Below are 16,065 nucleotides of genomic sequence, written 5' to 3' on the forward strand. Positions count from 1 at the left end.
AAGGAAAAATGTCTCATAATGAATCCTTTAAATAAAAGAATGATTCTCGGTTCAAATCACCCTCAAACACTTATTTTGAGCTTATCTATCCCTTTCTTTGGCAACCCAGAGCCTTAGCCTACATTACATCCCAACAAAAGTTCATATTTGATCAAGCATGAATGCTTAAAGTTTAAGAGTTTCTTTGAGGAATAACCATAAAACCTATGAACCCTTTTTGTCTTCTTTACTATTTAATTACTTGTTTGGACCTTTAATCCATTTTGGATAAGTTATAATTCTTAAGTGCATGGTGTGAATAATTAAAAAGAAGTAAAATAAAAACAAAAAAATATAAAAAAAATGATGACTAATAAATGTGGCTCGAGGGAGCAAACTCTACTTTTAAGGCAAATCTTGAAGGCCTAAAAGTCACTCTTAATACCGACTAAAGGTAGCCCAAACCCCTTTGAAAGAATTGAAATACCAAGGTCTTCAAAAATTTGAAATGCATAAAAAGATGTTGATTTTGAAAATTTAAGCCTTCTTTTCTCATGACTTTCCAAAATTTTGAACCCACCATAATTGGTTTTGAAATTTATTAAAATGCCACATCCAAATACTAAAGAAAGTGGTAAACCTGTTTGGCTTTCATAGGATTCATGCTTTAAAAAAAATTACGTCTCATTTATGAGCTTGGATGAAAAAGTATACACCCATTTTATTCCTTTCAAATAATAAAGTCCCTTTGAAAGAATTGAAGCCCTTTCATGTTAACCATCCAATCCAATTAAAAAGAAAACTGTCACCTCTTTCATTGCTAATAAGGAAAGCTAATTTTTAAGAGACTTTCAAAGTCACATCTGTTCAAATATTTCATTTATTTGATTATGAAATTTATTTATGTGGAAAAAATTTTTATTGATCATTTTGAAAAGTTTTGAATAACTAATCACATTTTGTGAAAAATAAGGAAAATTGTGTTTGCGATAAATGAAAATCATTGAATTGTGAACCTTTAAGCCAATTCAAATTTAAGGAAGAAAAATGTTTATCACTAAAGCATCCATATTATTAAAAAGAAAAAAAAAGTCTTTTTTTAAAATGATGGTGTGTCTTTTATCCTTGTAATCAAGTCCAAAATGTATTTTGCATTTTGCATATTGCGTGTTATATGTTGTATGTTGTACAAAAGCATGTTAAAAATGAGAGAAAGCTTAAGAGAGTCTGTTCAAAGGCAAAAAAGGTAAAAGTTGGTGAAGAAACAAGAAATAATAAGTAAAGGAATAAAAAAAAAAGGATATAAGAAAATGGAAAAGAAACCCTTCTGAGAAGAAGTTGAAGAGCTAACTTGATGAGCAAAGAGAAATCAATAAAAATGAATATAAAAGATGGAAAGAAAAAGGGAATCCTATCACTTGCATTTTTTTAGAGGCATTTGCATTGTTAAAAAGGAATGTAAATTTTCATAATGCAAGGATTTTTGCATGTGCATTTTCACATCTGCATTATGAAAAAGGTATTGATAATTGCATGACATATGCATCACTAGGATTGGAAATTTGCATTTTGCATAATCGCATAGAGCATTTACAACATAGAAAAGACATTTGCCTAGTTAATAGGAACTTTTACACTTGCATTTACATTTGCATTATCATTTTGAAAATAAATTATTACATCATAATTACACTTGACAATCTCGTAACTATTGAAGAAAAGATAAGAAAAAAATTTGAATGGTTGGATTAAAAAAAAAAGAAAGAACAAAAAAAGAGAAAAAAATAAGAAAAATTTGAGAAAAACAAGAATGGATACAAAAACAGTAAACAACATTTCTTAGAAAAATGTGTCAAAGATTTTCTGATGATAATACCATTTTTTATTCAATTCCTTCAACGGTAATATTCAAGTTTTTTACATGTTATCATTTCTTGATGGTGATATTTGAATTTTCTACAGGTTTTATGATGATTTTATGGATTTTTGTTTAAAACTCCTTAGCAATGATATCTAAGCTTTTTCAAATATTGGTGATGACATCCAAGTGTTCAAATTCCAACTTTGTCAAATCTTGGTGGTGAAATCTGACTTTTCATTAAAACTTTCTCGATGATGATATCTAAGCATTCAAGTTTGAATTTTTTCAAAATTTTCTCGGTGGTGAAAATCGATCTTTTATCAAAACTCTATTAGTGGTGAAATCTGGCTTTTTTTAAAATTCTCTTACTGGTGAATTTGACCTTTTTAAAAACTTTTTTAATGATGATATCCGAGTTTTTATAAAATTTCTCGGTGGTGATATTTGAGCTTCTTTCAAAATTTACTCGATATGATATCCAAGCTTTTACAAAATCTCTTAGTAGTGATATCTAAGTTTTCTTTGGTGGTGATATCTAAAGTCATTTGTTTTCACTCGGTGTGATATTCAAGTTCTCTTTAGTAATGATATCTAAAGCCCTATGTTTTACTCAGTGGTGATATCCAAGTTTTCTTTGTTGGTGATATCTAAAACTCTTTGTTTTAGTTAGCAGTGATATCCAAGTTTCTTTTGGTGGTGATATTCCATGTTATGTTTTTCATTCGGTTGTGATATCTGAGTCCCCTTTAATGGTGATATCTAAAGTCATTTACATTGATTCAGTGGTGATATTCGAGTATCTAAGTCTAAATTTGAATTTTTTATGGTGATATTCGAAGATATCTGCATCCACTCAATGGTGATATCTGAAGTCATTTCATTTTTCAATGGTATTATTCAAGTTTTCATTTAAATTTCTTTTTAAAGAAGAGTGTTTCTAATAAGAGAAATTTTTCAAAAAAATAAAAACATAAACATAAACAAAAGAAGAAAAAAACACAAAAAAACTCCATCAACCCGAAAACAAACAAATGCAAACAGAGCCTTCTAATCCCTAGGTGTCAGATAAAATTGATGTCTTTGGTCTTTACATTATTTTTTATTCTCATAAATATGCAAAGAGGAATAGTTATAGACTCCTAATTTTATCCAATCTAGCCATTTGTGAAATGCTTAAAGTTTGATTCGATTTAAATCCAACATTTCTTTAATTTGACATGCTTTTAAAATCAAAATTTGAGACCAATTTGACTCAAATGCCCCTAAGTTAACTCTGGTCAAATTTGATCAAATAAAGTCAAAATTAGTTAAACAAAATCAAAATTGATCCAACTTGGTTAAAATGGATAGAACTTGAGCCAACCCTCAAAGTTCACAACAAAATTGGAATCAATGAGGTTCAAATTTGAAATTTATGTTTTTTAAAGCACTTAAAATTTTAATTGCACTCTAGGAAGTGTAAAATTATTGGAAAGCCCTTAGAGGTATTTTTTTTAACTTAGCTTTCTCAAATTTGAATTTTTGTGAAAACTTTTAAATCATAATTGAATTTTTTTTTTTATATTTTTGATGCATTGAAAACTCATATGACACCTTGAGAGGTGTGAAATTACAAAAATACCTTTTGGGATATTTTTGTAATTTGACCTTCCCAAGGTCAATTTGACAAAACACTCCAAATCATGGTTTGATATCATTTGATGATTTTTAGAGTTTTGCAAACTTTGATTATACCTTGGGAGGTGTGAAATTACCAAAATGCCCTTTAAGGGTAATTTTGTAATTTGACCTTCTCGAGGTTGGTTTTTTGCAAAACTTTTCAGATTATGATTTTATAATATTTGATGATTTTTGTTGCATTCGAAACCATAGTAGTAACCCCTAGAAGTGCAAAATTACTAAAATACCCCTTGAAAGTAATTTCGTAATTTGACATTTTCAAGGTTAGATTTTCATAAAACTTTTTGTATCTTAATTTCATAATATTTCATGATTTTTAGTGCTTTAAAATCACAAAAATATGCATGGGAACATTGATAACTTAAAAAATGGCCAAAAGATCAAAACTTTTATTAAAGGCAAAATGTTTTTTTCACTTGGTTTAATGGCTGTAAAAATTCAACTTTTGTTGTGAATAACGTGGAGCAGTGGATCACATAAGGAATCTTGATCCAATGGCTAAAGTTTTCTTTTTAGATTAAAAACAAGGAGAAAATTTTGGCCATTGGATGAGTTTTGATCCTATGGCCATAATTCAATCTTGATGAGATATTTTCCACCATCTTCTTTAATGTGGGAGAGACGTTTGCTGTGAAGAAAAATTGAAGTTGAAAAACATGAAACAGAAGAGAGAAAACAAAAGGAAAAATAGTGGGAAAAAAAAGAGGAAAAAAAAATTCTTTATTACTTGCTTGCTTGAAGGTAGACTTTCTTAACATCCATCTTTGCATTTTTAGCATCCTCATCACATTTTTCATGGCATTTTCATTGTGTTTCATTCATTTCTTTGTCAATTTTCTTGAAAGTTTTTAGTTTGTTTCTTACCAAAGTTTGAATCAATTTTTATCTAACTAATCAATAGTTGGATTGAAGTTGAAATCCAAACAAAAACAACACAAATCCACCATTGAAAAACCAAGTTAGAGGTTTGGCCATGGTGTCCCTCTTGTTGACTGAATCTCTTCTTGGCTTCTTTAATGTTTTATTTGCTTTCTAGTCTTGCTTATGATGGTTAAATGACTAATTTGCTTATATTTTGTATAAACTTTGCTTGGTTAATGATAAATGATCTTGTTTGGTTCATGTTTCAAGTGTTCATGATCTCTTTGTTATTTTTAGTTTATTTTATGTTCGATGAAAGTTTCCTTGTGATATAAATACTTTTGCATGATGATTTGGAAAGTATATAAGGTAAGCTTGGCTTGAATGAAGTGAAAATGCTATGATGGGATGATAAGAAAGGATCGGCCCTGGTGGACTTTGGTTGGTCGAACTATACTCTTTATTTTATGAATATTTGGTACGAAGGGGTGAATTGGTTTTAATAAAATTTTCAAAGATAATATTCAATAACCACAAATTATCAAAATAGATAAGCACAAGAAATTAATATAAATAAGAGATAGGGTTTGAGAATTTAACACCAAGATTTATAGAAGTTCGATCTTTTTTTAGGCATCTACGTCATCTCCCTTAGCCTTTTTTGCTAAAGAGTTCAATCCACTATTTGATGAAGATTACAACTAAGCTTTCACAAAGCTTTACAAACTTAACAACATATACTCTTAAGGTCATCATCCCCCTTAAGCTTACACACTCATAATACAAAAAATTCAGAAGTGTTTGGCAAACTTTAAGAACCTCACAAAAGCTAAGTATGTGCTAAGTTGAAGTACACAAATGTATAGATAAAAAAGTAGAGAAAAACTTATATGAATTTTGCATTTTTTTCTCTTTTTACAGCTTTGAATGCTTGAGCAGATTGATAGGTGAATAACAATACATTTCTTTTGTTCTTGTTGCCTTAGTCTGCAGTAGAATGCTTGATTTATACTTAGAAAAAAGTTGAGAGCTATTGGATTGCATTTAATGCTTCAAACCTACAAAAATTTTGGATAAAAAATAGCCATTGGAAGTTTCAGGCCTTCAGCGGATCGATCCCCTCCCTTAGCAGATCGATTGGTTTATATTTGAGAAAGCCTGATTTTATGCCCATTTTACCTTACCCGATTGATCCCTTGCTTTAGGGGATCAATCTGTTCTTTTAGGTGATTGATCCCCTATGTGGGGGGATCGATCCCTTTTCTGGGTTTCCATACTTGGGGACATTTTGTTTGAACAACCGATCGATCTTTTTAAGAGGGGATTGATCCCTTGCCTTAGGTGATCGATCCTCTATATGAGGGGATCGATCCCTTTTCTAAAAAATTGCACGAGGAAAGCATTCTATATGAAAAAGTGATCGATCTCTTAAATGAAGGGATCGATCTGTTCTGCTAACCAATCGATCCCTACAGGGAGAGGATCGATCAATTTTTACCAAATCTTGAGAACTTTCGGTTTTAGTTGAAAACAAGATCGATCCCTTTTGCTAGGGGATCGATCTAGTAATGGAAGGGATCGATCCCTTCTAACAAAACTTGCATAAATCATGTTTTGTTCTGAGAATTGGAGTTGTTTTGGTTCTCAAATGAATTTTGGCAAGATAAAAGGGTGGAAAAATGTTCAATTTAAGCTTAGACAAGATTGAAAGAAGTTTGGAAAAATTTTATTTTGTCAAATCAAAACTCTTAATCAATTCAAGGCCAATAAAGTTTATGAAAGAAATATTTCCTTTTGCAAAAATCCTTAAATCTTGTAAGGAATCAAAGAAGATGATCAAGGATTTGGGTTTCAGATATGAGAAAATTCATAGTTGTCCCAATGATTGCATATTATATTAGGATGATAGAAAAATTTAAGAATCTTGTCATTTGTGTGGTATTTCTCATTGGGTGGACCAAAACCCGGATGAAAGATTAAATGAGGATGGTGATGAGGTCTATGTAAAAAAAAAGCCTATTAAGGTTTTACGCTATTTTCCATTAATACTAAGACTTTAATGACTTTTCATGTCTTTCAAAATTGCAGATTCAATGAAGTGGCATCATGAGAAGCGGATGGATAATGGATCATTAAGGCATTCTACAGATTCTTTGGCATGAAAATCATTTCATTCTAGGTTTTTAGACTTTGTATTTGATCCTCAAAATGTTATGCTTGGACTAGCATCTGATGAATTCAACCTATTTAAAATGATGAGTACTTATTGTAGTACTTGGTCAGTTGTATTGATTCCTTACAATTTGTCACCATGGATTGCTATGAAGCAACAATCATTTATATTATCTAAGATAATTGCTAGGGAAAAAGGTCCAGGTAATTATATAGACATCTACGTACAACCTCTTATTAAAGAGTTAAAGTAATTATAGGAAGAAGTTGAGACTTATGATGTATTAAAAAAAGAAAACTTCAATATACATGTTGTTTTATTATGGACTATCAATGATTTTTCTACTTAGGCGAATTTATCTGGTTGGAATACAAAAGGTCATTATGCTTGTCCATGTTATGCTGCATAGACATGTTCGAAATGGTTACCTAATAGTAGGAAGTTCTGTTATATGCGACATCATCAATGCTTAGATGATAATCATTAATTTAGATTCCAAAGATATCTTTTTAATCGAACTGAATAGTTAAGGAGATCACCTTTACCAATTAGTGGGTTTAATATCTTGTCAAAGTTAAAAGATATCAATTTCACTTATGAAAAAATGACTTTATCAAGGAAAAGAATGAATGACATATTTGAAGTTGATGATGCTGATACTCAAATTGGTAATCTTGATGTTCAAAGTGATGAAGAGGATGATGAAGAAGATGGCCCCAATGAGTTTAAGTTATGAAAAAAGGAAGTATATTTTTTTAGTTTTCTTATTGGGAATATAATTTATTACATCATAACCTTGATTTGATGCATATCGAGAAAAATGTTTGTGAAAATTTTATTGGGATAATTCTCAATGTGAATAGAAGATCAAAGGATGACTTAAAGAGTCTGCTTGACCTAGTTGATATGGGGATTCACCCTAACCTTCATCTGAAATTGCTTCCTAATGGCAAAAATCGATTGCCTCTTCCCTGTTTTGGGAGTTTTAAAGTTAAAAAAGATGTGTTTTGCAAGCTTTTGAAAAATGTCAAAGTTTCAGATGGCTATGCATCAAATATATTGAGATGTATGAATCTGAAGGAGTGAAAATTTTCTTCATTGAAGTCATATGATTATCACATTTTGATGTAAGACTTACTTCCAATTACTTTACGTTCATCAATGTCAAAGCAAGTCACTTTTGTTGTAATTGAATTGAGTAACGTATTTAAATCTCTATGTGGGAAATGTATGAATGTGGAAGAGCTTGACAAACTTTAAGATTGAGCCATAATAATTGTATGCCATTTAGAGAAGATTTTTCCTCCAAACTTTTTCACTATTGTGATGCATTTGGTTATCCACCTTCTATATAAAGCAAAAGTCAGTGGGTCGATTTATTATCGATGGATGTATATTATCGAAAGGTATTATTAGTTAATAGATTGATTAGGTTGTTATTGATGATCATGCCACTCTAGTTAAAAAGATATCTGACTAACGTTTTATGCGATAAGCTGTTGGGGAGATTCAAGTCTTATTGTCACAACAAACACTATCTGAAAGGTTCTATTGCTGAAGGATATTTAGCAAAAAAATGTATAACATTTTATTCTCTTTATTTGGTAGATGTTGAAATGAGATTTAATAGACCATTGAGAAATGTTAGTATGTAGCATACTAACTTTGCCTATAGTTATCTTTTTGAAAATTTTGGACAACCAATAAGCAAAGCTAAAATGGTGGAGTTAGATGATAAATCTTAGGCACAAGCACATCGATATGTTCTTTTCCATCATGACTTAATTGAATCATTTCACACATAAGTTTTTTAGCAAGGAAATTATTCATTCCATTAAGCATAATTTATTGTATTTTTTTTATTGTTAATACTTTTTCATGATGCTTTGTAATAAGTATAGAAATAATTTGAAAGCTCCTGCACAGTATTGATGATCAAATCCTCAAGAGCTTGATAAGTTATTCACCGAAAACTTTCATTAATGGTTAGGAGCAACTATAAGTAAAGCCATACTTCCTATTATGAGAAATCTACATAGAATGCTTACGATATAACTAACATTAATAACATATATATTTATTCCACCTTTATAGGTTTGGAGTGGAAAGCTTGTTAGTTAAGAGGTGAAGTGTCTTTCACAAGGTCTGAATAGGATTGTGAAACGATACAAAGGTTTCATCATCAATGGGTTTACATTTCACACTAAATCCCGTGAGAGATTTAGAAGTACACAAAATTCTGGAGTTATTGTTACTTCGTCAACTACTAGCTATGCCAGTGCTAGGGACACAAACCCTTTAGAGGGAAATGTTGACTATTAGGGCATGATTAATGATGTCATTAAGTTGGATTATTCTAGCAAGTGGAATGTTGTCTTATTTCGATGTGATTGGGCTAATGTGAATAGTGTGAGGGGTATTAAAAAATATTAGTATGGATTTACACTTGTGAATTTTTCTCGATTAATTCACACTAGACAACAGTTCATCGATGAACCTTATATTTTTTCATCTCAAGTTAAACAAGTTTTTTATTCTGAAGATCCCAAAGAATTGGGCTAGTTTGTTGTTCTTTAAAACACACCGAGAGACTTATTTGATAAGGGGTTAATACCAAAGATAATGTTGAACATGGAATTGAATCTTATCTTTTTGCTAAACAAAACTTGGATGAAAATATCTCTAGTATCTACGCTCAGTGGGTCCGTGAAGATGTTAATGAAGACATTTATAAATCATGATAAATCATCTATATTTTGTAATTCGAGTGTTTAAGGCATAATGTAGTAAATACTTGTATGTAATTAATGTCGCATTCGCTATTGTATATTTATTGTTTTGTAAATAATACATTATCTTTTGATTTAATTAAATCAATATGTTCTTTATATATCGTAGGTTATGATTTTTTAACTTCTTAATGTCTTTATATATGTTCTAAACTAATATCTTTTATATATTCCTTTTTATGATACAGGTAAGCTACAATGCAAAGAAGTAGATTGAAATGAATACATTTCAAAGATATTAATTCAAAATCATCTACAGCACCTATTGATATTGGCTATGGACTGAATCTTTTGGAGGGGAATGAATGTATTGTCAATTCTAAATCATTCACTTCTAACCTTTTAACTATTATTGGATGTGGCAATACAGAAGGTCCAGGTTTAGATAATATCCCGTCAATTGATTATGCTTTAAATTTGAATGTAAGTATCATATACACCATATTTAGAATTCTATTATAATGATTAAAGTATTGGCATTTTACAAATTGATTTTTTATTTTTTTACAGTTGATAACAATGGTCAACGGAAGACCAAAGGCTAGACAACTTTGAAGGAATTGTTTGCACTACCTCTGAACAAGCATATTGTAGTGTCTATAAATCCTGATTGGCAACCAATTGGTGAAGAGGCTCAACAGTTGGCTGGATTTCTAGGCATGCTTGCTCGTAATGGAATGAAATTGCCTATTCATTATGAAACATAGCATAAAGTTCTAGCAAAAGTTAAGGTTGATGCTTTAAACTTTATTGAGGTATTAGTATAATTAATTACATATAAAAATATAATTACTTTATATTTTGTTTACTTATTCAAACTTTTCTTATTGTATTATTACAGTCAAGATTTGTACTTAAAATACCAACTTCATTTGTGCTTAAGTCATTAGGAAAGAAATGGAAAGACTATAAGTATAATTTGAAGAATAAGTATTTCGATCGAAATAATACTGTAAGGCAACGATGGAAAATCTACCATGTAATGTAATTAGGTGGCAATATGAACAATTAGTTAGATTTTGGTTCTCAAGAAAATGAGAGGTACTAATTTATAACTTTATATAGTAGAATCAAATAATGAAAGTGTTTTATGCTTTAAGTTGGAAATATTTGTATTTCTACCATATACATAATTATTTTTTATGACAGGAAAGAGAACAGATTGGGATTGGTAGTAGAAAGCAATAGAAATATAGCCACACAGTGGATCAAAAAGTTTTGCAAGAAAGCAAAAGAAAATAATAAGTTTATGATTATAAACTTATTCTAACGAACTTTTTATGCCGTTAAAAGGTAAATATGCAAATTAACAGTTATTGTTCTGTTTTAATAGTTTTGATAGTTTCAATACATGATATTAAACTTATCAAAAGTATTGAACTTAGTTGCCATGGTTGATATGTATGAAGAAATTATTGTTTATGTCTATTTAGGTAAAAATACAAATTTGTTGTTATTGTTCTATTTTAACAGTTTGGATAGCTTCAATACTTGATATTAAACTTGTTCAATTGATTGAACTTGGTTTCTACATTTGATATGTGTGAAAAAACTATCATTTATGTCTATTTGGGACTATTTTTGCCTTTAAAAAGAAAAAAATACAAATTAAACTTTTGGTTGGCTTTGAACAATTTGGATGGCTTCAATCCATGATATTAAACTCATCCAAATAATTGAATTTGGTTTCCATGATCGATATATGTGAAAGGCCAAAATGCTTTTATTATTGCATCTGTTTAAGACTATTGTGTTGTTAAGGGGCCAAAATATAATTTTACGGTTATATTTATATTTTAACAATTTAGATAGATTAAATACATTATATTAAAAGTATTTGAAACTTTTGAACTTGATTGACAAGCTTGGTAAGCATGAATAAGTTACGGTTGATATGTATTTAACAATAACATATGTTTTTACATAGGAGATTGAGATAAGTGGTACAATTGAACGTGTGGAACTTTTTCACTTAACACACAAAAAAAGATGGATCTTACCTGAATGTTGAAACACAAGAAATTATGGTAATTTGTAACATCTATTTTAATGGAAAGTCAAAATTTAATTTTTTTAACATATTATCAATTAATCATTAAACTTGATAGTTGTATATGACTAATTTATAGAAAAAAGCAAAAGAGAAAATGACTGCTAAGATTGAAGTAGCATTTGATAGTTCTGTCAACATGTAAGAATTGAAAATTTGAATATTTATAGAAGTTAGTGGAAAAGAAAGGCATGGATGGGTCTAACATAATCTACCTACTATGGACGTAGCTCTTAGCAATTTACATTCTTAGCAAGTCAGTCTTCGTGAGGCATTTCAATATTGAGAGATGAGTTACAAACTATGCAACAACGTTTCTAGCAAATGGAAATAGAAAGAGAACATGAGCGTGCCAAAATTGAGGAAGAACATGCCAAAATGGAGTAAAAGCATGCAAAATTTTAGTAGTTGCATGATCGATTCGATCATTTTATGAATTATGTGCAATAACAATTTTTAAGAACTAATTTCGGTAGTCCACCAACTCAGATATTATATTTAGTAAATATTTATATTTTTTAATATAAAAAAAGCTTACTATTAAGTGTTAAAAATTGTATGGTATTTATTCAATAGGTTTTTGAGCACGCTAGTGAGCAAGGTGGAAAAATTTCTTCATCAATTGGGAGTGTTCCAAATCTATGCAGTCATAAATTTCATACATTTTAATTTTATTTTGTTAATGTATTAAAAAATTTTGAATGTTATTATACTAATTATTAAACTTTGTGTTAATTAAATGCACATTTGAATGTGAATTAAGTATTTATTAATTTCAATTTCTGAATTTAAGTTCATTTTTATTTCTTTTAACATTTCTTGTTAATGAAAATAATAAATATTAACAAAAATTTTTTATTAAAAAATTAAATTTTTTAATTTCACAGCGTTCGTGTTCAAAAATGCCGCTAAATTCTAAATTTAGTGGCATTTGTATCATAAAATGCCACTAAAAGTAGTAGCATTCTTATAAAAAAAAATCACTAAATTAGCGACGTTCCAATCTAAAAAACGCATTTAAATTAGTCGTGTTTTTTTATACAAACATCGCTAATTTAGTGGCGTCTTACCATATAAACGCCACCATATTAGCAACATTTTTCTAATACAAATGCCACTAAATCAATGGCATTTCAAATATACAAATGCTGCTAAAATAATAGTATTTTCTAGATACAAACGTTGCTAATATAATAGCATTTTATAAAAAAATGTTGCTATTTTTTTTATGCATGTATAGCCAACACTCTGACTAGCTTTTTTGCAAACGCCACAAATCTTTTAGTAGCATTTATAAACACTGCTAAACGTTGAAAAAAATGCCACTAAAAACCTAAAAACCTATAGTGGGGGATTGATTCTTGTGTGTATCACTGGAAATTAGGATTGATTTTCACACCATGTATGGACACTTCTTCCTTCCCTACTACTAGAATTTGGTCAATTGTTGCTACCTCTCTTATAAAATCTCAAAGTTCTTAAGATTTGCCTTGCCTTCCCTTTTTTTTTTTATTATAGTTAATTGCTAAATGAATCCTTAAACTTCTCAAATCCAAAAATTCTCAAAAAGGGCAAAATATAAATGCTTAAAGAGTTTTTTTGTTCTCCTCTTCTTTATTGGTTGTGTTTATGCTATTTAAATAGAGGTTTACTTTTAATTTGATTAGAATCCTCAATCAACAAAAACAACAAAATTCCCTAATTTTGTGTGTTATCTCCTAAGCATATTTATCCTTCAAGAAATTCAATCATTATTTCTTTAGATCAATATTCAGCCAAACCATAATATTTAATTCAATACAAGTTTTGGTTTTAATGTTATTTTGTTTTAATACATTATTTTATGCAATCCTACTATTTGACCTTTACAGTTCTTTCTTATTTTTCATTTTCAATCATTATTTCTTTAGATCAATATTCAGCCAAACCTTAATACTTGCTAAGTGATAGTTAGTTAAGTAGATCTAGACCTATAAAAGCTTTCTTTTATGCTTTCTTATTTTGGCACCATGACCAAGGGATTACAGTGGTGTTTGATTCAATATCAATAAGGATTCTCTATTCCTTTATAATTTAAACTTTTATTTTTATTTGCTTTTATTTGGTTTGATCTTTTCTTGTTTGTATGCGTAGATCTTAAAGTGTTGACTTGCTCCAATTGATAACGAAATTAATAAAACTCTAAGATGTCCAAGGCAAGAGCAAACACCACCTGCACTTATACGAATGGCAAATGCAAATAACAAAAGTCCAAAAACTTTGAAAGATTATGCTATCCCTAATGCTTATGGTTTTCAACCATCTATTCAAAGGTCAACATACAAGCTAATAACTTTGAGAACAAGCCTTCAATTATACAAATAGTCCAAACTGCTGTATAGTTTGGCAGTTTACCAAATGATGATCCTAACTTTCACTTGTCTAATTTTCTTGACTTATGTGATATTTCTAAGTATAATGGTGTTTTAGATAATGCATTAAGACTAAGACTTTTTTTCTTTTCTCTTAAGGACAAGGTAAAAAGCTAGCTATCTTCATTACCATCAAGATCAATTAGAACTTGAGAGGATTTGGTTCAAAAATACTTAGCAAAATTCTTTCCACCTGCCAAGATTGCCAAATTGAGGAATGAAATCACCACTTTTCTGCAAGTGGATGGTGAAAATCTCTATAACACTTGGGATATATTCAAACAGCTATTAAGGAAATGCCTACATCATGGTCTTCCCCAATGGTTACAGATTCAGATATTCTACAATGGTCTCACTCCATCTATAAGAACTACCTTGGATTCAGCTGCAAAAGGAGTCATAATCGGTAAGACTGCTAAGGAAGCCCATGAGTTGATTAGGAAGATGGTCACCAACAATTATTAATGGGGTATGGAAAAAAGGTACACAAAAAACCTACTGATGTTTATGGGTTAGATGCTTTTACTCCCAGTAATTCACATTTGGCAGCCTTAACTAAAAAGATCGAAGCATTAAGAACCCCATCTCAAACCAACCCAATCTATTACATTCAAAACCCTTTTGTTTCCTATGAAATATGTGATAGACCTCATTCCAATGATAACTGCCAATTTAGGATAGAAACAGCCCAGTTTGACCAACAATGTAAGCTTACCTAGAACCTTTACAATAACACATATAACCAAAGTTGGCAAAACTACCATAACTTTTGTTGGAACCAACCCACCATCAAACCATCAACCAATATAACAATTTTGGCCCTAGCTCACAACTCTATAACCCATCACAAGAAAAGAAAACTAGTTTTGAGAAAATGTTAACCCAACTAATCCAAGCAAAAAATAAAAACATTCAAAGCTAAGTTACATTAATCAAGAAATTAAAACCATATAGATTAACTTGCTTAAGCCATAGCCAATCGACCTTTAGAAACCTTGCCTAGTAGTACCAAGTCAAACCTTAAAAAACAAGGCTAGGAAACATGCAATTTTATATACTCATTTGGAAAGAAAGTATGTATGACTCTGATAATGATGACATTATGGATGAACTTGTGGTGGTTAATCTTCTTAGTTTTGTTAAGCAGCCTAAGGTAGACTTCATTAGAAAGGATGATGACCTATTAAAGTATGGGAAGAAGATCTTAAGAAGCTTTGATCACATGGCAATGGAAGCTTCCGAAAACATTGAACCTTATAAAGGTGAGAAAGAGAATTTTAAAATGAAAAAAGATCTTGAAGAGTATGTTTAAAAGGATGATCCTGAAGAGCTCTTTGAAAGATCAGCTGAAGAAGTAGAAATGCTCGTGCAAGTGGGGAGAGCACTTTTGGAGACTATTCAACTTGAGAGAGAGGAGAAAAATATTCAAATCGATGCCTAGAATAACTACTCAAAGTCAAACCTTTGAGATAGCAACACAAACACCAAGGTTTATCTTGAAAATGTTACTCAAAGAGTTAGAAAATGCTACTTTTATTGAAAACTGCAATCCTGAACTTTGAAAACTCCTTCAAAAAAAGCAAAAAGATTCATAGAGTTTTACTATCTCTTGTAAAATTGGTCATTACAAATTTGATGAAGCTTTTTGTGATCTTGGATCTAGTATTAACATTATGTCTATCAATATTTTTATGTAGTTAGACTATGGAATACTGAAGCTATCAATATTCACCATCAAATTTACTAACAGATTTGCTAAAAAGGCATAAGGAATGTTAGAAAATATTCTAGTAAAAGTCAGTAAGTATACTTTCCCTGCTGATTTCATTATCTTATATATAGAGGATAGTGAAGCTCCATTGCTTTTAGGTAGATCTTTCCTGTTGTTCTCCAAAGCTTTAATTAATGTGTATAACTATGACCTTACTCTAAGATTTGAGGACAAAAGAATATAATTTGTGACTAGTGGATATGGTATCTTTAAAAATGATGATGTACACTTAATAACAAGAGTTAAGGAAAAAAAATAACCTTAAGAGTCAAGCTTGATGGCTAAACCTCCTGCCCTAGTGTCACAAGCCACTTAGCTAAATCTTCTAGCCTTTGCAAATTTATAACTGAAATCCCTAGACCAAAAACCCCCATGTTGAATTCTAGTCCAATATATGTTATTCCTGCAAGTAAAGTTAGTACACCTCCTAGGCCTAATTTTATTTATGTGATTGCACAAAAAATGATGCAATAAGGTAAACTACCTTCTA

The 16,065-nt window shown here is 30.1% G+C and overlaps 1 non-coding gene across 1 annotated transcript; it reads right to left on the reverse strand.

Annotated features, from left to right (window-relative positions):
- Nucleotides 1-14,011: 14,011 nt before the first annotated feature.
- LOC149518846 (small nucleolar RNA R71) lies at nucleotides 14,012-14,118 on the reverse strand. The gene has a single exon (XR_016342505.1). It is a non-coding gene; the product is annotated as a small nucleolar RNA R71 (small nucleolar RNA).
- Between the last annotated feature and the right edge of the window lie 1,947 nt (nucleotides 14,119-16,065).

Source organism: Durio zibethinus, chromosome 5, assembly GCF_047325235.1.
Source record: "Durio zibethinus cultivar Kanyao isolate XHJ-2024 chromosome 5, ASM4732523v1, whole genome shotgun sequence".
In the NCBI taxonomy this organism is placed as follows: Eukaryota; Viridiplantae; Streptophyta; class Magnoliopsida; order Malvales; family Malvaceae; genus Durio; species Durio zibethinus.